Here is a 22,822-nt window from a genome sequence, read left to right on the forward strand (position 1 = left end):
TTCTCAGGCAGCCCCACCTCATGGGCTGCCTTTTATAGCTGGGAATCTGGATGCTCATCCCAGGATGCTGGCAGAAGCAGAAAGCTGGGAATTCCATGAGTCCAAGCCTGAGATGAAGCATGGGGGGCAGTTTAAGCCCCCTGCTCTGGGAATCTGTGAAGACAGCTGCTCTCCCTCATTTTGGAATCATCAGCTAAAACCAGGGTTTTTTTTTCCTTCCAGAGCAGAAAAACGTATGGAATTTCCTTTCCGTGAGACACTTTTAAGAGCTTTGTTGGGAGGTGGAATGAATTTTCACGAAGTATTTTCCCCAAAAACAGAAATGTCAGTTAGCACCAGCTCCAATTATATAGCGATTCTTTCGCATCAGACAACCAGTTTGATATCAATCTTATCCTTAAGCAAGTCCCTTTAAAACCCTTTCTTTGTCCCTTTAGCCAAACATACCAGCTTCCAAAAACAGAAGAAGCTTGCCTGTGAACTAGAGAAAAGGTGGTGATTCATAACACTGGGGAAATGTGTGATAAAGCAGAGTAGCTTATCCCAGCTGTTGAAAGGACTGTGTAGAAATCCACGCAGTGCTAAGATGCCAGGTTTCCATTTTCTTCGGATATTCAAAGGGAGAGATGAAATCTTTGCATCCTGCCAAATTGCAGTCCAACTGGAATGCGTGCTGTTGTTTTGACAAACTGCAGCTTACTAGAGAAAACTTAATTTTCACATCACAAAGTTTCCTTAAACTGGCTTCAGGCTCCATACTTGCAAAACCTCAGCTAGAAAAACGTTACTCAAAACCAGGAAAGTTTAGGGAAATCAGCATAATTCAGCATCTGAATCCCAAGATTGGTTGGCAGCTCTCAGTCATCCCAGACACATGCTTGGCTCCCCTGAGTCCCACACTGCTTTCCAGTACATGTTAAATATATATGACAAAATCCCAGCTTAACACAACCCAGAGTTTAAGACTCGGTTTGATCAATACTAACAGTTCGCCCCTTCCCCCCTTCCCCATTCACATACACACACACTCCCTTACAATAGTTATCAGATTTATAAGCACAGACCATAAGAAAGAAAAAAGTTCTGAGAAGAGCAATTCAAGACATAAAGACTAGTTGGTTACTAATTATTCCAGTGTCATTTCTACATCTCCAAGAGAATTTTACACTGATAAAAGACTCCAGCCTGGCAGCTCAGGTAGTCATTTGCAGATGTGACCATGCAGTGAATGAAGTCTGTTAGACACCTCCAGGCTGGGACTGTATGAACCAGCACAACTGGCACATTACCTCTTTGGTGAGACCACTTGGACCCTGCTTTATACATGGCTTTATGACTCACTTATCTGGAGGTAACTTAGAGGTGTCAAGGCCACATGTCATGGTGCAGCCCAACAGAGCACAGTTCCTGTGCTGCCCCTGCTCTTAGCCCTCACAAGAGATGTTGAGGACACTGCTCAGAGTCATGGCCAGTTTCCCGTCTTGTCAGAGAAAAATGACAAGAAATTATTCATCCAAGGTGGATGACATACTGCAAAGACAGCTGATTTCTCTGGACATCCCAATAAATCCTGTATAATTTGTTCTGCATTACAAGACAGAATCCTGCTAAGCTAGCAGTTGGCCAAGACCTTAAGAAACATGCATCTCCAAGTTCTGCAGGACACAGTGCAAACAGGAAGGGACCATCACTCACTGAGAAACCAGCCTCAGAGGAGCCCTGATGCACTGTGAGCTGTGGTCCTGTTCCTGGGACAGGGAGCCAAGGCTCCTTGTTTCCAGACAGTCCACAGATGTCAAGATACCTCCTGATTGTCCATTCATCTGTGATTCAGCTTCTTTCTATTTCCATCGGCATAATTTTTTTTTAAAGCACACTGATAAGCATGAATGGAAACTAACTGTGTGAGTATAGATGAGCAGGGCAAGTAGCCATTAGTTATCATAACCTGCAGTCACTGCTGATCTGCATTTGTTGTAAAATGAGTATGTAACAAGGAAAAAGTCTCCATCACCTAAGGCTGGTTAATCTCCTCAGTATTTTTAAATGGATGTGCAAAGTAAATATGTGAGTTATATATCTCCAAGGATCAGCTACTTCAAATACAGCCTATGGCAGCTAACAATAAATAAAGTATTAAGTTTTGCCAAGGAAAATAACAGCAAAAAAAAAGCCAATATCATTTTTTTTTCTGTGGGAAACCAGAATATAAAATTGACTGAGAACCATGTTAGCACCCAACAAAATAGAAAACAATAACAAATTGCCACAAGTCGGGGCACTTCCTCCTCCAACAGGTAAATAAACTTCTGTTGACACAATGCACAGAATAACTCTCTCATAGCTTATTTACTCCTTCATAAAACCCAACCTTGGCCTCTGACAGATCTTGTGGAAAGGCGGCTTATTTAGACATAAACAAAAAGAAGCAATGTTACTATAGGCTGCAAGTATAGAAGGTCTAAATCCACTCTTAAAAGCAGAGGTAGAAGGCAACACATGATGGCAGTTTCTACACCAACTCACAAGGACATAGCACTACAGAGCATCGGAGCACTTGGGCTCCTGAAGCCATTCTTGAATCCAAGGAATTCCTCCTGTTAAAAGTTTACATCAGAGCAGACCAAAAGAAAGAGCTTTCTTTGAAAGCTGGAAGAGATTTCACCAAAAGCTGAAGAAGCATTATAAACATTTGCTCTCACAGCACTCAGTGTTGGGCAGAGAAGGAGGAATTGCAGGAGATGAAAGAAAGGAATTAGTAAAGGAGAGGGTGAAAGCATAAGAAAAGACCCAAGACAGTAGAGAAACTATGTAACCCTCGAGTGAAATTAGCTGCCCAGCCCTAAAATTCCGCTACAGAAAGTGAATACACTATTTCAAGACAAAATAATCTGCTTCCACGGTGTGGCTTCCATGCACACATTTGTGTGTTTTCCCATATGGTGGAAGAAAAAGAAAGGTGTGTTCCCTGCACTTGGGCTGATCCCTCTGCTTGGCCTTCTCCTCATTTCCTGCCAGAAGGTGGGTTCCCGGCTGCTCCAGCCCTTAGAGTCAGGCAGCAAAACATCTGTTTCATGGTAGAAGGAGAGCAGGAAGGGCCACAGACATCTGAAACTCTCTTGCAGTTGCTGTGGGGAAATGTAAGAAGACAAACTACTACGATTCAATATAGTAGTAGTTCAAACATTCATGCAGGTCCAACATCATTAGCAAATTAATCCTTTTGCTGCGCAAGCTGACTCTGGATTTTGCATTCCTGATGGCAGATTAAAAGAGAGTGCAATCTTCTTTCTTTCCCTGATAAACGCACTCTTATTTCAGGTCTGCACACTGCCCAGCTCTGTTCCTGTACACTGGGTCTCTAAGAGCTCAACTTCTGCACTCCTGCTGTGATGGCCTGGCCTTGACCTCCCACCATCTCCCCAGCCCTTCAGAGGCAGATTATTGACTTAGAAGTGGAAAACATCCAAATGGCCCGAGCAACTCTGGCCTGCTGCAGAGGTTTGCAGCAGGGTGGGAACAGAGGGAACTGGGTGGCACAGACACATCTGGCACGGTGAGCAGAAAGCTGCAGGAACACATTTGCATTGTGCCAAGGTATCCCAAGACCTCTGTCATCAAAAGAAGTGGCCTGGAGTGCTGCAGTGACCCCCAAACTCACATTAGTCTGACGTGCCCTTTCCCAAAGTCCTTTCTTCATGACTCCAAACACTTTGTCCCTGGAATTCTTCGAGAAACGTGGAGATGTGATACTTAGGGGCATGGCTTAGCAAGCAATATTGATGGCAAGTGGACGGTTGGACTGGATGATCTTAGAGGTCTTTTCTAACGTCAGTGATTCTATGATTCTCTCTGCCTCCTTCATGCCACTGCTTAGCAATGATGTACCACACTACTTAGATCTGCAGGAATTAGCAACACAGCTGGAAAGAAACCTGACCACACTGCCCCGTCCTCTCCATGAGGGGAGTGATGCTGGCCAGGCTGTGCTGTAAACTGGTAGGGCCCCAATTACAAACGGAGGTGCTAAAGTATTATGAATCAAACTCCAGAAAGTAAAACCAGTGTCTCCTGTAAATGCTATTAATGACCACCAGCAGTATAATTTAAATTCCTTTTTAAAGTGGCCTCAGCAATAAGGTAGGGAGAATTATTGATACTTCCACGCAGCAGGGAAACCAAACAATTTTTAAAAAATAATTCTGGAGTCATTCTGACATGAATGATTTATTTCTGCTGAATGCAAACCACTTAGTTTAAGGTGGCAAACTTGAGGCAGCTTAGTGGTTATGGCGCTCTCCTGAGACAAGTGGCCTTTAGCACACATCCACCCTTGATCTGGGTATGAAAAGTGGCTCAAAGCAAAGCTCTCCTATCCAGAAGTGCACTCTCACCACAGCCCCCTCGGTGACAGGAAGGGCTGCAATGAAGACACAATTATTTAGACATTTCCCTCCCCCCTGCAGCAAAATTCCCTATTAAAAGCATTCGCTAAATTAATCCAGTTCTGAGTTGAACAAAACTGCATTTTTCCGCAAAGAAAATATCCTCATGCAGAGGAGAATGAAACCCTTTAGTGGTTCTTTCTTCCCACAGGCTGAGAAAGGATATAATTCAGAAATTTCCCTGAAGTATACAGACACAGACCTCTTCAGGGCCAGCACAAGCAATACAAAACACATTTAAGAACAATTATAAAAGACTTCCAGCTCGTTTCATTTATGCTCCGAGCACACCAATACTTTAAAGTTTTCTGTCCTCTTTCTCCAAAAGAATAGCTGAGTTGCCAGTGTATGTTAAGTGCTGCAGCTGTATTTGGTTCTCTAATTACACGAATCTCTGCCATCTTCCCTATGCTGAAGATAAACTATCATCTTAGTTGAGATGTTCTAACTTGATTTGCACAGCTAGTTTACCTAATTTTCCAATTTAGCCCTTCAAGATAAGGAAAGGCAAGATGCATTCAAGAGAGTCATGCTTAGGCATAACGAGCAGATAAATGAACCCTTCCTCAGTTACCGTGGAGGACATTTTAAATGACAGACAATGCAGTGTGTTCTGCCCGTAGGAAAGTGATCCTTTGACCTTAGTTTGCATTTCAAGTGAAATGAAAAGCAGAAGAAGAAATGGGAGTTTCTGAAGAAAAACTTATGGTGCAGTATTGTAGATTTTTAAAAGACTGTAGACCACGTGCATCGATGGGATCTTGTTTGATTTCTTTGAAGAAAAGTGGAAGAGTTTTTGGTTTCTACACACAGGTGCAGTATAGCTTTGATGGTGATTCCAGGGACCATAACTGAACTCACCCCCGAATGGTAATAGTACAACCCTCAGCTGGGGAGAAGTGCGAGAGGTAAGAGGAGGCCCTTATCAAAGAGCAGACATGACCCAACTTTTCATACCGACAGGGCTGTCTGAGCTGAGCTGTGGCTCGAGAAGCTGCTCAGGCTCATGTCCACTGCTGCAATGTCAAGAGCCATTTGACATCAAGATAAAGGGATGCAGTATCAAGATGCACATATAAGGAATGCAGGCACAAGGATTTCTGTGTACAACTTGCACATCTGTGTCAAACAGATAAAGCCCACAGGCACAATTTGAAACTGTCCTTAATAAAGACTGAAAATCTCTGGCTTCTTAATGAACAGGGTTGTGCCCTAAGTAGTGAGCAATAGGACTGCTCCTGGAAGAGCAACCCATGGCCTAATACATCACACTGTCAAAAAGCTTCTCCCATTATTCAACTGAAATTTGCCTTCTCTTAAATTTCATCCCATTACTTCTCGTTACACCCCATTGTACCACTCTAAATAATTCTTCATAGCCTTGGTGTTTACACCCTTCAGATATTTGTAGATTTATATCTCAGCCACCCCATTTGTCATCCTTTAGCCAAGTTATCCATATTCAGCTCTTTTGGTCTTCTCTCATAAGTCAATCCCTCAAGCTCTCCTGTTACTTTTTTTTTTTTTTTTTTTTTCCTCCCTTGAACTCTCTCCAATTTGTCAATCTCTGTTGTAATGGGGTGAAGCAGACCTGAATGCATTACACTTACTGTGGTTACCAGCGATATGTTTTGAGTTCCTGCTACTTGTTCTCTATAGAATAAACACCCAAACACACTTTATTTAGGTTACTGGAAGCAACAGATTTGCAGCATTCTTACAGTCACCTACTGATTCCGGAGGACCCGGGATCCTGGGTAAAGGCTCTTCCTAAATCTCTCCTTCTCTTGTTTATTCCCCCAGGCAGTCTAGGGTGTTCTGCTTACTTGAATCCTACTTCGAAATGCTGTGCTGCTGTTCGAGTGCTCTCCACAAGTCATCTAGTAACTTCACCAAATGCCAAGTCTACATGCCACTCTGCTCCCACCCTCACACAAGTCTCTCTCTCCATCCGGGAAGCCACACTAGAGCCCTCCTTCACCATCTGTTCCAGTTGCCTACAAGGTGCCCTTCCCAGAGACTTTCAACCCACAAGGAAATGGAAGACCACACCAGGGCCTTCACACCTACGCACCGGCTGGGCTTGCATACTCCTGTGCTAAGCCAAATTCTTTGCTTTTAAAAACACCTTGGATGGTTACAGAAAACACAGGGCCCTGCAGAAACCCAATGCAAACGAAGCACAAATGGATGACATTCCGCCAACACCTGCGTCTTCATAAAGCCGCCGCTGTTCTTCCCCCTCCAGTGAACACATCCAACTGCACATTTCCTCCAGAAAAGTCATCTGGACAAATAAGAGGAGCGCTGCTGAAAATAGCTGACAGGGGTAAAACCACAACTGAACCGACTCCCGGCTGTGCAAGCACAGGCCTCGCAGCAGGCTGGAGGCTCCGGAGAATAACCGTGGGGAGCAGAGCTTGGCGCCGGGGCAGGCGTCAAATCCTGCGCCTGTGACGAGGGCAGGACCCTCAGAGGGAGGTGGCAGCTTCAAACAGAGGAGCAGCCCCCTGAACTTCCCAGCCCGTGTATGCTCATGGCTACTGCTTGTCTGTCTGCAAGGGGACTGTGGCCGCTAAGTGTCCTGACCAGCATGTGACACCACGGTCTAAGCTATCTCCATTTTAACGCGATAACCTGTAAACCTTTGGGCAGATGGGCACTTGGTTCTTCTCAACATGTTCACTCTATCCCACATCGACTACGCAGGACTTTGAAAAAGAAAATTGCTTTTTAATAGCTACACAAAATAGCTTTTTTAAAATTACAAAGTTACTCTGCTGCAGACCATCTAATATGAACGAGACACTATTACAGGCAAGAATGAATCTGCTGTTAAAATAAAGATTGCATACACACATGCCTATAAGCCCAGCTTTGTACAGACAACAACAAAGTAAAAGTCTCCAAAAACTGTGACAGGCGCTTGTGTTCTGAAGCCATGTCAGAAGCAGTATCAAAGCCAGGTGGGACCTATCAGCTCCAGCTCACAGCCTCCCTCCCTAAAGCAGAACAGAGCAGTGAGGAAGGACAAAAGCTGACCCCTCAGGGAATAGCTAAAGAAAGCATCCAAAAACACACAGCAAGCTCTGGCAAGAAGTTTGCATTTGCCATCACTTAAATTAGCAGCAAAGGAATCCCCAGGAGGGAGGAAATCTGGACTCTGTCCAACATTCAAATGCGCTGTGCGAGGAGCTGTGGGGGAAAGAGCCACACACAAGCACTGTGGGTTCAGAAAAAGCCAACACACATACTCCAGCAAACCCCAGACCTTTCAGTGGGCAGGAACGTGATGGTTATTTACTGACTTGACTATGTCACCAGGTGTCAAGAGAGAAGTTTACTGTGGGTGAGCTCAAATTGGAATTGCCTCTGTCATTTTCAGTCATCAGTTTGCCATGAGATGTCTTCAGAATACAAAGGGCTTTTATACGTTAAATATATACATATATCTTAAAGCTTCTCAAGAGTTTAAGAACACTAAAATTTTCTAAAATATTGCAGTTGGTGATATAACAAAAATAGCACTGTGAATTATTGTCTTGCCGTCTTAATGACCAGAACTGCTTTCAATTCCTCTACCACGTGCAGATCCCTCTGACTTCCAGAAGAAGAATCAAATGGCAAGTCAGCAACCATTTAGGTTATGACAGAAAGGATGGTGCTCTACACCTCCGTAACAGCCTGAAGAGTTGTGACATACTCTGGATGAAGTCCTTCTAAAACACCTAAACAGATGTGTTTTTCTCCACAAAACTCCTTACTAGGTTAAGAAGTAATTCAGCCATGTAAATTTAACTTAAGCTAGTAAATCTAATAACATCATTCTAAAAGCAATAAAACTTTCAGACCTTAATCCTTTTAATTCACTGTTTATCCCCTTGGCACCTAGACTATTTTTATTCTAGTCACTTTTGCTGTAATAAAAAGTTAATAAAACAACACAAGTTGTCCAACAGGTTGCAGAACTAATGAAGACTGGCTTCCTACAGGTTTGGTATCTGATGCCCCTTCTGTCCCCCAAGAGAATTGATCCCAGCCCCCAATGGGCTGTCTGTGAGGCTGTTTCTCTGAGTCTTCTTCATGTCCCTTAAGCCTACGGGAGCCAAGAGGGAGTGCATGGCTGTGAGCTCGATGTGCTTTTGCACTCGCCGCAGGTCTGGCAGAGCAGAGAGCTCCTGATTTTACATTCCAGCCTTCTCTTCTCTAGGGCACTGGCTAGCCCACTGAAGATCAATGACTTTAAGGCAAAAAAACAGATTGTGAACGATCTATGATCTCCCTATATGACAATGCAAATGTTTTGCTTTCTATTATCCACCCTGACATTGCTAATAACCAGAGCTGTAACACATCTATGTCCCCCAAGTGCCCTAGAAGATAAGATGAGCTTTGCAGACCCCAGGAAAGGCTCTCACAGATAAGAAAAGGGCAGCAAAAGCACTGCTTTCTGAAAAGCCCCCTGGGAAATAACCAAACTCACAACCACTTCTTTTATAAAATAAGGAGATATGCTTCAAGTAGCTTCTCATGTCCTCCTATGACAACACCACAAAAGTAAGGTTCATCACAGCAATGCAAGTCCCAAATCCACTAAAGATTTCTGGTTTATAGCAATTGCCATCAACAGCCCCTACATACTGGCATGCAAACAAAGCACACTGCATCAAACATACCACTTGTCTTTACATAGCTGCAGAGTAAGCTGACCCTTTTCTCTAGCAAAAGCTCTGGATGGTTTTAAAGCATAATTCCTTGTTGAGCATATTAGCATAAACAGCTCACAGTGGTCCATATGGTGGGAAACAGTAACATACTTGGGGTTGAAAGAAAGCCCTCTCAGCCACACTTGACCTCCCAAAGCAGCCCTTGCTCATGAACCTTTTGTTATGAACCTGTGTTAAGAAGAACAAACATCCTCTCTTGATGACTCTTGATAGTCAAAGCTGCAACATTTACCTCTATTTCCAAGGATCTAAGTCAAGCTACCCTCTTGCATATACCTATTGTGTGAAAACACTTGGTCACCTACTTCCCTGCCCCTAGAAAAGGGTGTAAAACGCTGATTCAGGACTTCATGCCTTAGGCCCTGCACAATCGTGCTCCAAACAGACTTGCACAACACCTGTACCCACAGCTGCCCAGGGAAGCAGGGAGGAAAGGGCAAGCTGTAGCACTGCACCTTAAAGCATTTGGAAAACTGTATCTCTGGGGTTTCTCCAGAAGATGATACAGAGCTCTTGGAAACAGTGAGAAATGAGGTCCCGGTTACAGTGGGACTCATCAGATTGATCTGACAGAGCCACAGCCAGGTGGAAACCCCGCACTAGGATGGAATCAGCTTTCCTTCTGATCACTGTGCACCTCATCATTCAACCATTGCATTCGCAATTACACCTAAACACGAAACATGAACTTTCTATTCTCGTCCACTTTTCAGAGGAAGCTAATAAATCACTCCTTTCTCCAGAAGACAGAATTCCAAGCCTGACACCCAAGACACCGGCTGGGATCCAACCTTTCAACAAGGACTGAAATCTAGGGTTTTAAAAGAATAAGAATGGGAACTTATCCAGCGCACAGCACGGCTGGCATGCCTGCGGGCTGGGACATCAGTTGGCACAGCCTGCACCAAAGGTGGCTGCGGGAGCACCGCCTACAGCAGTGAGGCTCAGAGAACTACTGGATGTGGGAGCTGTGGAATACCCGCTCCTGGCAGTGTAAGCCAAACGTAATAGAGTTGTTGAGCAAAAGCACTGTCTGCCTCCTGTCTCTGCTGGAATCAGGAGCAGCCCTCCTGCAGCTGGCAGCCCCAGGAACTGCTCCCACAGCAAGCACCCTCACCTTTGCCACTCACAGCAGCACAGTGCCAAGCTGCAGTCTCACCTCTTCTGCCACCATGACCCCAGCACTGCAAGCAGCAGAAGGAGCGATACCCCACTTTCACGGGTGGCACAGCCACGATATTTTCTGGTTTTACCAGGCAGTAAGGACCTTTCAGAGGCAAAGTCTGTGGGAGCCACCCTCACAATAGGAGGGACCCAAGGGTCTTGGGTCAATTTCTCTGGTGGCTTTCAGTTTGCTTCTTGCGATCTTGCAGACCACAATGAGACGCCAGCATTTTCAGCTTGTACTATTCACACTATGCTCTAATTTAGTTTGCATGTCCAGTCCTGTCATTAGCTGGAGGAAACATTAATCCAAGACAGTAGAAAAGGAGGAGTATAAAAAATTGTTTCTGGAAACAGCAATTCTAATGGCAAGTGTTTGTTATCTAGACCCACAACTGAGTAAAACCAAAACACATTATACTCCACACACAACATTTTTAACCATATGTTGAATCACTGGTGAGCTCCTGATGGTAACACACAACATAAGCTGAAATATCAGCATCTAAAGTGCCTGATTTAAAGCACAAGGGGCACTTACACAGAGTCCAGTTAAAATCACTGCTGCAAGTTTGCAGGGAAAGACATTCATGTGAGGTGATAGGTATGGGAGAACAGAGCCCGAGTCTGCATGGGTGAGGGAGAGAGGAACGCTCATTAGAAGTTATTCTGTGAGGTTGACTGGGGAGAAGATTATATAGCTGGGAGGAGGACTGAGACAGCTAAAGAATAACACATGGTATGCTTTCAAAACATACAGCAACATGTGACATTCGTCTGCAAGTCTGGCGCTGAGGAGCCTGTGGTCTGGCAGCAGTGAGAATTTCTGCTTTTTATTTCTGAAATCATCACAGGCATGTGAGTCGAACCCCCCACCTAACAGTCTGGAGGGAAGAACATAAAATCAGATTTTTACGTACCGTACTCAGTCAGCCGTTGTTCTCAGCGGATTTTATCCTCCAACTCAATTCCCACATCATTAAGTGATGCTGTCTCTTTAAAACACAATGCGGTGCTGTGCCAAAGCCTGCAATAAGGATCACTGGCACCAAAACAGTCAAAGCACAGAGCTTAATTCTCTCCTTAATAAGACAATTAAAGAAGAGTATTTGGATACGGCAATCTGCAAGTACCAACACAGAGAACTGATATCTCCAAAGGCATGTTGATCTGAAGGCTTTATCATAGAGCATCTGTCGCAACCAGATGCCATCAACACCTGAGAAAAGTGGGAAATAAAGTGGGTTAATGTTGCTGTGATGCACACAGAGATTTGTGCTGTCCAAGTTTCCACTTCCGAACATGCTAGAGGGGGCATGATAAAAGCTGTCCTTTTGCTACAATGAATGCCTTAATATACACAGACGAATTAGGTACACAGATGAGGATGGACAAAAGCGATTGCCCATATGGTGGAGGCTCCTGACCATATCCGCCTCCAAGTTTCCAGTCAAACAATTCTCCAGTGTTTTCTCTTAGCAGGCTTCACCCCACAGAGCTGAACCAAAGCTAGAGCAAAAGATAACCACAGTGACATAAGAGCTAATTAGTCATTTGATTAGCTGGCGAGAAGGTAAGGCATTGCAGTTCTGTGACCTAAAAGCACCACCAATGACCTCAAAACTCCACTTCAAGGATGTACAGAAATCTGCAGCCCACGGAGAGCGAGGGAGAAATGGATGATATCTGAACTCCATTAGCTCACAGGAAGTGTTGAAACGGAACAGACGCTGAGTTGAGGTATGACATCCACAGCACTCGGACAGAGAAAGAGCACCTGAGCACTTGGCTTGAACCACTGCACTGACATTCATGGCCCAGTCTGTGGGGGAAGATGCAGGGCCATGGGATATAGTGCTCCCAGAGTATGCTGCCTGGCTTGTGGGAAGCACAGACCTCATCCCATCCAGCAATGGCATATAACAAGAGGGGAAAAATAACACAAAAAAAAAAAAAAAAAAAAAAGCAGCTGTCCTGCCTTCCTCACAGGAGACACAAAATCCAGGCACTCCATGCCAGGAGAGAGCAACTAAAGTCACACTATGTCTTTATATAGTCCTAGAAGAGGACACTTGAGCAGTCCACTTTTTCACTTCATCTCCACGGAACTCCTGGTAGATTCCATGAACCTGCCTGTAATTCTATATGTAGCAATATGAAGGGGGTTGAGACCAGCATGTCTCCCCTAGGCTGCAAAGTTGAATCTTCAGCAGCAGACAAGGACACCAAGGTAGGCAGGGCTATGGGTCCCACATTACTGCATCTCTGTCCTTCAGCCTGACAGCTGGAGCATGTCAGCTTCTGACCATGTCCAATGCATTAAATATTTCCAGCCGCATCTGAGGTTGTGCCTCCCCAGCATGTCATCATCTGGTGTGGATTTACCTGTGGGTACCTGAGAGAAACCAGCTCAGAATGGGCAGCCCAGCATAGCTCTGGCTCACTGTCAACAGGTCCCTGCACAAAAGGCCCTGCCCATCCCTGGAGGTGCTCAATGTCATGTCAGATGGGGCCCTGGGCGGCCTGATCTAGTAGCTGGCAACTCTGCCAACAGCAGGAAGATTGGAACTGGATGATCTTTAAGGTCCTCTCCAACCTAAGCTGTTCTGTGATTCTACGATCTCCCCTCCCCAGCAGCTTGGATGGCATCTTGCTTTTGAGTATCTCTACCCTGGGAAGAGATTAAAGGAAGTGAATGCCTTGGCAGAGATCCTTCTGCCACCTGCACCACTGGAAATGCCCTCTGGAAAGTAAAGGAGGAGGATCTCTCACCTCGCACGCTCCATCCACATCCGTCCTTTCGGTGCAGATCCAGACCTGCCATTCACCGCCCACCACCAGTGTTCTTTGTCCCAGACAGGTGAACTGAGCTCCAGCACCAGCAAAGTTCTCAGTGTAAGCCCAATGCATAGTTTAAATTTTAGCAAACCCTGCCAGAGGCCTGGGAGTAAAATGTAGAAGAAAGGACTTTTTCTTGAACACAGACTGCGAGAGCTGCAGCGAGGAAGTTTCTTAGGTTTACTGAGACAACGCAACCACAATTTGTGCCATGGTTTCCCCTTAATTCTCCTTTCCTTAAGTGGGGAAAAGACCCCAACAACAAACACAATAAAACAAAGACCAAACTATTATTCATGGTTTAGGAACACACATAATGCACTCTACATGCCCTACATTCCATCACAATTTTGGGAAAGGAAGAGCAAAGGTTGCAGCATAGTTACTACAGTTTACAAAGGAATTCTAAATTTCCCAATCTGACTTGTTGTGAATTGGAGCAAAACCTCTAAATACTGAAATTGTCTATAAAAGGAATTCTAAAACAATCACTTGGAGTCTACACTGTACTGCAACAGCATTCCTCGCAATCAATATATATTTCTAAATTCTGACTAAAAACTTATTTCAACAGAAAACCTGCATTTAAATGCAAAATAGTGCGCTTTAACACTATCAAAAAAAAGGACCCATCTCTCTTTTTTTCTGCCCAATTTTTACAAATACGACCCGATTTTGCAAGAGATTTTAGCACTGATGATGCCAGGTACTGGAATATGACTCCATCAGCAAGCTCTAGTCAGGAAATACCAAAGCTATGGTTGCCAAAGCAACATAATTAACTTGATCACGGTACGTACACCATGCACCGCCTCCCAAAAGGCCCTTTAATATCCAACTAATGGCAACCTCTGGAATGGCACATCAGGATTTATTTCCCCTCTAAGTTCTTCAAGAACACACCCAGAAAAAGGGAAAGTTTTCAGAATTACCAGGAGCCAAAAGCAGCCCTCTGCTCCTGGCCAACAGAGCTGGGGACAATCTCGCTGTGAATCAACTTGAATCACTAATGGCTGTAGAAGTCACGGAAAATCACAGTCCAGTTGGGTAGAGCAAACACTCTTCAAAATGCTTCACTTTTGGTTCACATGTGTTAGGAAATTTAAGAGATTTCTTTCTTTTATGGCAGAATTGATAATATTCTTACTACCTGGGCAGGGAGGCCCTGAAGTTGATGCTGAGCCTTGACCTCAGGGCCACAGATTTCCAAACCTGAATATGCTGTCACGAACTTAACACATATAATGTATCAAAAATCATCTCCCTCTGTTCATCTGGAAAAAAAAAAAAAAGGGGAAAAAAAATGGGAAAAAAAATTGAGTGATGGGCTTTTCAGCCTGTCATCAGACCACAGTGACCTCAATTTTTTGAGAAATAAAGTCAAAATCTATTCTTATCTTCAGAGATTCAAGATGTATTTATGTGTCAAACTTTCTCCCCCTTGTCCTTAGCCTTTGGGAAGCGCACTAAGAATGATATCAAAGCCTGAAAATCCTGCGATCCCATTCGTGTTCACCTGTGACCTGGGACACCCGTAGCTCCCACCAGCTTCCCAGCTCATCCCCACCACACGGTGCAGAATGCAGATCGGGGAGCAGCTCACAGCAAGCCCCACGGGATCAAATAGAGGCCACTTTGCATAGGAAAACCATATCAACCTGCTTTTATATATATATATATGTATTTTATATATATATATATGTATATATATATTTTTTTAGGCAGAAAAAAAAACCAAAAAACTTTGCTCTGGCAGTTTTCTGCTTTTCTATAAGCCTTGAAAGATGTTTTACCAGCATCTTGCTCTCCCTTACACACAAATATTTGATTATTCTCTTTGAAATGTCTCAGTAACATCTACACGAATAAGATGCTGAATGCAAACACTGATTGATTCCTTCTTAGCCATCAAATGTGCTTACACAGCAACTACACAGAGCAAATGCACACAAATCTCACATTTCACGTTCAAAAATATGAACGCGCTGTTTTTTTTACTCAAACATAATGAATGAGCTTAAACATTACAACTTGAAATTATTAAGTAAATCATGGCACCTGCAAAGCTTCAATTTGCATAGCATTAATTCATGATGGTGTGTAAAACAAATTCATCACTCTCACTGTATTGTGGTCTGATTTATGTTGGAATTGGAAAAAATAAAAATCATGGGCACAAAATTATGTTGACAAGATGTATGTGCTCCTCGGTGCTCCTCGAAGCCCAAGGTGGTTCTTTTTTTTTTTTTTTTTCCTTTTTTTTTTTTTTTTTTTTTTTTTTTAAGCATCAAAACAACTAAATTATGTGAAAGAAGGCTGGGAGAAAGCATCTTTAAAAATGAGTAACGCGCTGGCGTCACACGAACACACTCTCCCGTTATTAATGTCAAGCATGGTGAAGATACTCTAGGAAATCATTACCATTCATAGCTACTAACAGCCATTAAATTTCAATCAATTCAACTTAACACAAGTGTACTTCAGTAGCCCTTACAGTTCCTTACAGGGGTGGCTCAGAAAGTCCTGTCTGACTTATGGCATTGTCCGCTGCACAATGAAGCACTGCTAAGGACTGCTCTGAAAGGCTCTATCTTAGCGTTGGGAGCTGATGCTCTTTTAACACTGGAGCAATCAACAGACCTTGCTTTTAGGGAAGCTTGATACAAGGGGCTCTAATAGGAGGACTCCACAGGTCAGTATGAAGCAATAGACTGAGCTCAGATAGGGATGCTGCTTTCCAAACTGAAATTTGGTGAGATGTTTTCAAGGCTTTTTTTCAATTAATTTTAGTAACTGAATCAATGTGCTTCACACAGAGCTTGACAAATTCTAGGTGATCTCCTTGCTACAAAAGAACATGATTATTAAATATTTTGGATGTTTAAAGGAAAAAGGATTTAATTTCCAGAGGCACAGTATTTGAAGTTCCCAGTAATGAATACAAGCCACCAAGCTGTGACATTACGGCATGTCCTATGCATCTGAATGGCATTTGTAACACTTGGATGTTTTTTCCACTGCTCTTGCAGGCATTCAGCTGTGCAGCTGAGCATCCCTTCCGGAGCATGGGGGGCAGCAGGCAGCCCCACACCAGGGATGTTTGTCACTATGTGGGATGGGTGAGGGAGGATGACCCTGTAGAGCCCATTACCAGGGGTCTGAACCCATACCATGTTCCACTCTGCAGTACTACATCCCAAAGAAGGCCTGTTCCTCCAAGGAGATTTCATTAGTTTCATCTGAATGAATTATCTACAGCAAAATCCCACATTTCACAGTGCACAGAAGTCTTTTTTATTGCTCTTTTTTTTTTTTTTTTTACAAACAGGAGCTCAGATTTTCCCAATAGGACGCATCCTGCTGGGCACAAAGTCCTTCTGGTGGATTTAGAGGCAGTCTGAGATTGCAGGTGCGCATTCCTACAGGAGGGATTGACACTTTGTGCATAGAAAAAGCAGATACAGTCACAGGTGTGCCATCCCCGCATCTGAAATTGCTAGCTCTGACACAGATGCCCTTCTGTACCTTTTAGCTCATCCCTTAGAAGCATCAGCATTGATGACACTACTTACTATTGAAGTGTTTGGGACTATTGTGCAGAACTCTGCGGTTTTCCTTCCTCTAAGACTTTAATTTAGAGTAGTAGTGAAGTTCTTTGGAGTCCAAACACCCAAAAAATCTCTGAGGCAGATACATACTCAGTTTTAACTCATTTCCCTACACTTACTCATGTTAAGAAGGTCTTTATTTAAAACTCTTCCAGTGACAGGATCAGAAAGTGGCAGAGTTCAAGTAAACCATGCCAGGGAAAATGTTAGTAATGCTTAATCGTACTGGAAGCCGCATTTAATTACAGCATTTTAAGTCCATCTGGGAGAAACAGAAGAGACTGAAGTATGTCACCTGAGATGATCTAGATACTGAAACTATTTGTAAGTTAACAAAAGCATTTGCATCACAAAGCGCTCTGGGGCAGCACCAGATGTGTAATGAACAAGGATCATAGCACCAAAACAATCGGGACTGTAAATAACTGCTACTAATCTGCAATCATTTAAATTTGGGTTTAATTGCTAGGCAGCAAATACATTTCATTCTTGCAGAGGGAAACGCTGTGCGGAACAGACACTCTGAGGTATCTAGCGGTAGGAGTGCAACGCAGTCAAGAATCCGAAAACCGGGAGGGCAGGGAAGAGACAAACAGAGGGATGGATTTGCTGCAACATCTCACACACATTAAACAAACTTTTCCCCGGAACAGAATTAATAGCACGGCCATCCCCACTGTAACGTACTGTAAGCGCCGCAGGAGCAGCACAATGATGCGCATGGGAGGCGAGAGGTGCCAGCTATAGAACTACATTCAATCTAGTGTTAGTGAATAAAAAGTTCCTTTTATTTCTCTGTTGTTTTTGGTTCATTAAATTTTCCACAGATTTGCGGAGAAGAAAACGTGATCAATAAACCTTGACAAAAGTGAACATGTGAAAAAGGCGAGAGAAAGGCACAGGAAGATAAAAGTGATATCCCGATCCCAGATTTCAGAGGCAGATGACCAGAGCTCTGGGCTGCTGAATAATCTGAATAGACCATCATTTCTTTACAGCCTTTTACTTTCTTTTTCCTGACTGTTGGAACTCTTCATTCAATACAATAGTAAATGCACTAAAACTTTTTTTCTCATGCTAATGGTCGAAATCGGGTGCTCACAGTTAAAACACACTTCCCACCAACTTGTTTTCTTTAAAAAAAAAAAAAAGAAAAAAAAGAAAAAAAAAAAAAGAAAAAAATTAACCTATTCAAGTTAAACTAAAATGTCAAAGACAGCTTAAGGCTTACTCTCACCATTCCACAAAATTAATGGTTTTCTCCCCAGCAGATACAAAAAGAAAAGCCTTGAATAAGGATAAAGCTGCTAAACTCTTTTCATATGAAAAAGGACACTTAGAAAGTAAAAAGAAATACGTCCAGTACAAAGATCCTGGCACCTACAGTTCTAATTTGTATTGTTTTCTCTTGGAATTATTTATAATTGCAGTGAGGTGACAGCCAAGCTCAAATAATTGCAAAAGGATGGAAAAGGATGCACTGGTGTGTCTCGGCAGCCCAGCCCAGTGACAGTGCTGCAGATGCTTCCCCTGAGCACAACGGGGACCCAAAGGAATCCATTTTCAAGTATGTTTTCTAATTTGGGCGTCCACTTCCAGGCACAGAGACTTCTTTTCAGTGCTACTGAAGATTCAGAAATTCAACATAACTTTTAATACTCCGAAGTTTTGAATGACAGGATAACAACTTTCTGTAGCACATTTTAGCATTTGAGAATTTGGGGTTTTTTTAGAACTTAAAGAGAATGGAGTCTGGTTTAGTAGTAGTAGAGCAAGAATGAAGAACAGTTCAGTGGCCTCTCCCACACTATGCATTATCTCATAAGTATCTGCTTCCAACTGGAGCTTGGCCTGCAGAAAATCGGACCTAGCGGTGCAGTCACTTGTTCGCAGTCATCCCATTAGGAAAAGCTACAAATCTGTGGCCTCTCCACCTCTCAAGGCTGCCATGCAAGATCCGATCCTTACCACTCAGGCACCAAACATCAGCAAATTTCTCTAAGATTTCTTGTACAGGATCAGCTGTACACATGGGTCAAGCACTGTGCACTCTGCATGCACTGACAGACGTGTACATATACACACACATGCACACGTGCAGTGCTTGCCTCTAACACAACGCCTTCTCCAAGTTCCTCATACCAGGATTTGTTGTTCATTGCTACCATTTCATTTAGCGTTGTTTTCATTAATTCCTGAATACTTCCTGTTGTTTCCCTTTTCTTTGAAAAGGCCTTGGGAACAGCGCTGGAGCAAACAGCAGCAAACCCTAAATACCACTTCATGCTTTGTGGCAAGTTGTCCAAAATGCGCAACTGTTTAAAATATTTACCCAGGTATACAAGGGGGTTGTGCAGCACTCGAACAATGCGCTGGAATCTTTCCCATCAGTATGAGAGCAGACAAAAAGCAGAGGCTGCTTAACCTCAATGTCTCAGCAGCAAGTGAGAAGTGCAAATATTGCATTTCTATAAAGCCCTGGAAGCTTCATAGGAATGGAGTGGCAACTAATTAGTTTGATGCTATAGTCACATCTAATGTCTCTAAGTAGCTGCTTTGAGAAAATCTGGCTGCCTTGAAATCCTTGGCCAGATTATTAAGTGGAGGCTTTGTGGCGAAGCAATAGATAGGTGTTTGCTGCACAAATACATACAGATTTTGGTGATTGCTCACTGAATCCACGGCCTCCGCTAATCTGCACTGGAAACTTCCCTCTGAACAGAGCACTTCTCAGAGTACAAAAGCATGAAGTATTTGTGTACCTTTCAGACTACAGGGCAAACAACTGCGTACAGTAGGCCACCAGCCCCAAGGGCGGCAGCTGGCCGGGTGTCCTCTTTACAGGCATGGAATGAGGGTAATGCTCATGAGATCTGGGCAGATGCTCTACTGTGTCCTTAAACAAAGAAAGATGGGGACAGAAGACTGGAAAATTCCCTTAAAAAGTCAAATTTGATCTAAACAGGAGCTTGTCAGGATCACACACATGTCAAAAAAAAAAAAAAAAAGCCAAACATTTTGAACTTAAAAAACGAAGTGACCACATAACTCTTCCCCTGCACAGCTGGTACTATTGCCCCAGAGCCCCTACAGCTCCTCTGAAAACACGATTGTAAGGTACATCACAGTGTGAGCCTTGAATGGCATTAAAACCACAGAAGCCAGAGGAAAAAAAGGATCTTTTGCCACAAAAGTTCCAATTGCTTTTAAAACAACACCAAATCCTGATCGCTGTATACCATTGTGCCGCCAAAAACAGCTCTTATCCCAGTGTTACTGCAGTATTCCGTGTGACGCTGGGGAATGCAGGCTGCTGTGTATTGGATATCTGAGGTCAAGTTCTGTTTTCTTTTACACAAGTATAAACTGGAGTAGCTTCATTGAAATTATGCCAGATTTATACTGGCATATGCCTCCAGCTCAAATTCCTCTATGGCTCTAATTTTTCTCTAAATGAATGACCTAACACAAACAGTATTTGTCCATCTGTATACATCCCCTTTGACACACTGAAAAAAAAGACATTGAAAGGAAGTTGGAAACAGTTCTCAAGATCTGTTTTTCTCTGAAGAACAGCAGTTGCATTTCTGGGCACTTCAAAGCCACGTACTTGAAGCAATAACAGCATTTAAGCTCAAGTGAATCCTACCTCACCTTGCTTTACAGATCAGCTCTTCCACAAACATACACAGAGGCCACGACACACAGACACAGAGATCAGTTCATCTTCAGTGGATCAGGCATGTTTAGTACTACAGATGGGTCACGTTTTCAGTCAAACAACCCATTTCCAAGAGTTGTTCAGAGTGAAAAAAACATAATGAATTTCATTCACTTCTTAAAAGTTGTCAGTTTTGCCATAACCTTCAGTATGGCATTTTTACTGCAATTCAAAGGTTGACAGGTGACAACATTTCCTGCAGACCCAGCCAAAGCACAAACCACCATATCCACCCCTCAGGAACGCCGACCCAAACCAGTTCACCAGCGGCAGCTGCTGTGCACCGTAAGCAGCGCAACGCAAACATCCCAGCAGCAGCAGCAGTTATTCAGCAGATCCTCTTTTCCAGGTCAACGTGCAGCACAGATTGCACTTAAGGCTCCTTTTTTAGTGAAGTGAGTTAGGTTTAGACCTTAAAACTTTTTTCTGCTGTTTTTTTTTGTTTGTTTGTTTTTTGTTTTTTTCCCTTTTGAAAGGCAAATCAAAAATCAAATCAATCTTAAACCTATCGCTCTTCCCCACTTCTATGTATTTTGAATTTCATGGGTTATTTACTCTACTTTCTTGGCACCAACTCCACAGTGCGTGCCTATGTGATATCAGTTGAAATGGTCTTTTACGGAGCATGCTGGTCACACATCTACTTTCACAGCCCTGTGCATCCCGAGAACCTCAGTTGCAATAAATAATTAATAACAATAACGAGTATGGCAGGAGGGCAGACAAAGTTTTACAACTCCTCCCTTTATCTGTAAAAGCAACCAAGGCAACACACCAGTGAGATGCTGATTTATCCGAGCACAGAGGTGGGCATACAAGTGATGGAACCGCATGGACCACGTGGGTATTTACAGGAAGGAGCGAGTTCAGGGGCAGCCCCACGGTTCTGCCACTCCGGGACGTTAGCTCGCTCACACCCGGGTACCAAAGGCCGAGCCAGGTCGTGCTGGGCTGCGCACCAGCTCCCGGAGCGGGCAGAGCGCAGCGGAGAACCTCCCATTAAGTTTCTAAGGCCCGGCTGCAATGAGCAAAAAAATAAAATAAAATCCCGTACACATCGCAAAAGGAGCGGCAGGACCGCTGCTAAACCATCCCGAGCCCCTACCCTCCACAAGTCAGGTTTCCCAGGAAATGATGGCAATCACTTGAGGCAGAAAAGGCATCTAAATGAGCCCATCTCCCTCCCTTCCTCCTCGATTGTTTTAAAGCTACCGAGTCCCGGGGAAAAACTCTCAACTCCCTAAGTCCTTAATAGGATTGGAGTCCGGGTCTACTCCGAGCCGCTCCTCATCACACAGGGATCAAGTTGCAGCAGGGAATTTTTTAAATTCCTCGGCAAATATACTTGTCGAAAGATTGCTCCTCCCGGGGGGGGGACGGGGGACTGACAAGGAGGGGGAAGGGGGGGGAGGGGGGGTAAGTTAATAAAATTAAAATAACGAAAAGACTAACTCAGGGGTGGCCACGGGGAGCTCCGGGGCCGGGCCAGGCGGTGCCCGGTGTGGGGACGGTCCCCGCAGCCCCCGGGAAAAGCAGTGATCCCGGAGACAGCAGTTCCCCGGGGGGGGGGGGGGGGGGGGGGGGGGGACAGAGGACACTCACTGCGCCGCATCGCTCCGCTCATCGGGGGGGGGGGGGGGGGGGGGTACGGGGGGGATGGACGAACAGGCACGGGTGCGACCCCCACACAAAGAGGAGCCCCCCACCAAATTCTTACCTCCCCCCCAGCCCGCTCCAGCTCGGAGCATCTCCGCCAAAAGCGGGAGGAGAGGCGGAAAAGGATAAGAGAGAAAAAAAAAAAAAAAAAAAAAAGAAAGAAAGAAAAAGAAAGACAAAAAAAAAAAAAAAAAACCGCACCAACCCAACAACAAAACCTAAAAAAGCACAATGAAAAGACACAATAAGCATCAACTTTACCCAAAAAGCGGAGCAGCAAGTTTTCAGCAGGCGAGCGGTTGCTGCGGAGCAGAGCTACTCCTCCGGACCCCCATCATAAACTTGGGGGAGGGGGGCGTGGGAGGGACTTTCCCTCCGTCCTTCCCTTTTGTGCCTCTCCCCTCTCTTTGCTCCTCGCCAAAAGCTGCGGCGGAGCGCAGCGCGGCGCTGATGCGGAGCGGCCCCGCGGAGCCGTGCGGGGAGGCCGGGGGCGGCCCGCGGAGCTCCCGCTGCCCATCAGCCCATCGCGGGACGCGGCGCGAACACTCGCACGTATATAAATAAATATATATATATATACACACAAGCGGGCTGAAGTTCGGCGGCTTGCGGGGAAGAGGCTGGAGAGCTTTCAAGGGAGGAAGGACTGGCTGCAGGGTTTGT

At 44.3% G+C, this 22,822-nt stretch overlaps 1 protein-coding gene across 3 annotated transcripts in view; it reads right to left on the minus strand.

Moving 5' to 3' along the window:
- GLI2 (GLI family zinc finger 2) overlaps window positions 1-22,599 on the minus strand; it is a 177,387-nt gene extending 154,788 nt beyond the window's left edge. For 2 of the 3 annotated variants that reach the window (XM_052675716.1, XM_052675712.1), the window contains exon 1: window positions 22,421-22,598. The gene's annotated coding sequence lies outside the window, so the exon portion shown is untranslated. Of the gene's footprint in view, window positions 1-22,420 lie in introns of all 3 variants that reach the window. The other variant, XM_052675717.1, reaches the window with a different exon arrangement.
- Between the last annotated feature and the right edge of the window lie 223 nt (window positions 22,600-22,822).

Source organism: Tympanuchus pallidicinctus, unplaced genomic scaffold (assembly GCF_026119805.1).
Source record: "Tympanuchus pallidicinctus isolate F22 unplaced genomic scaffold, pur_lepc_1.0 scaffold15, whole genome shotgun sequence".
Lineage (NCBI taxonomy): Eukaryota > Metazoa > Chordata > Aves > Galliformes > Phasianidae > Tympanuchus > Tympanuchus pallidicinctus.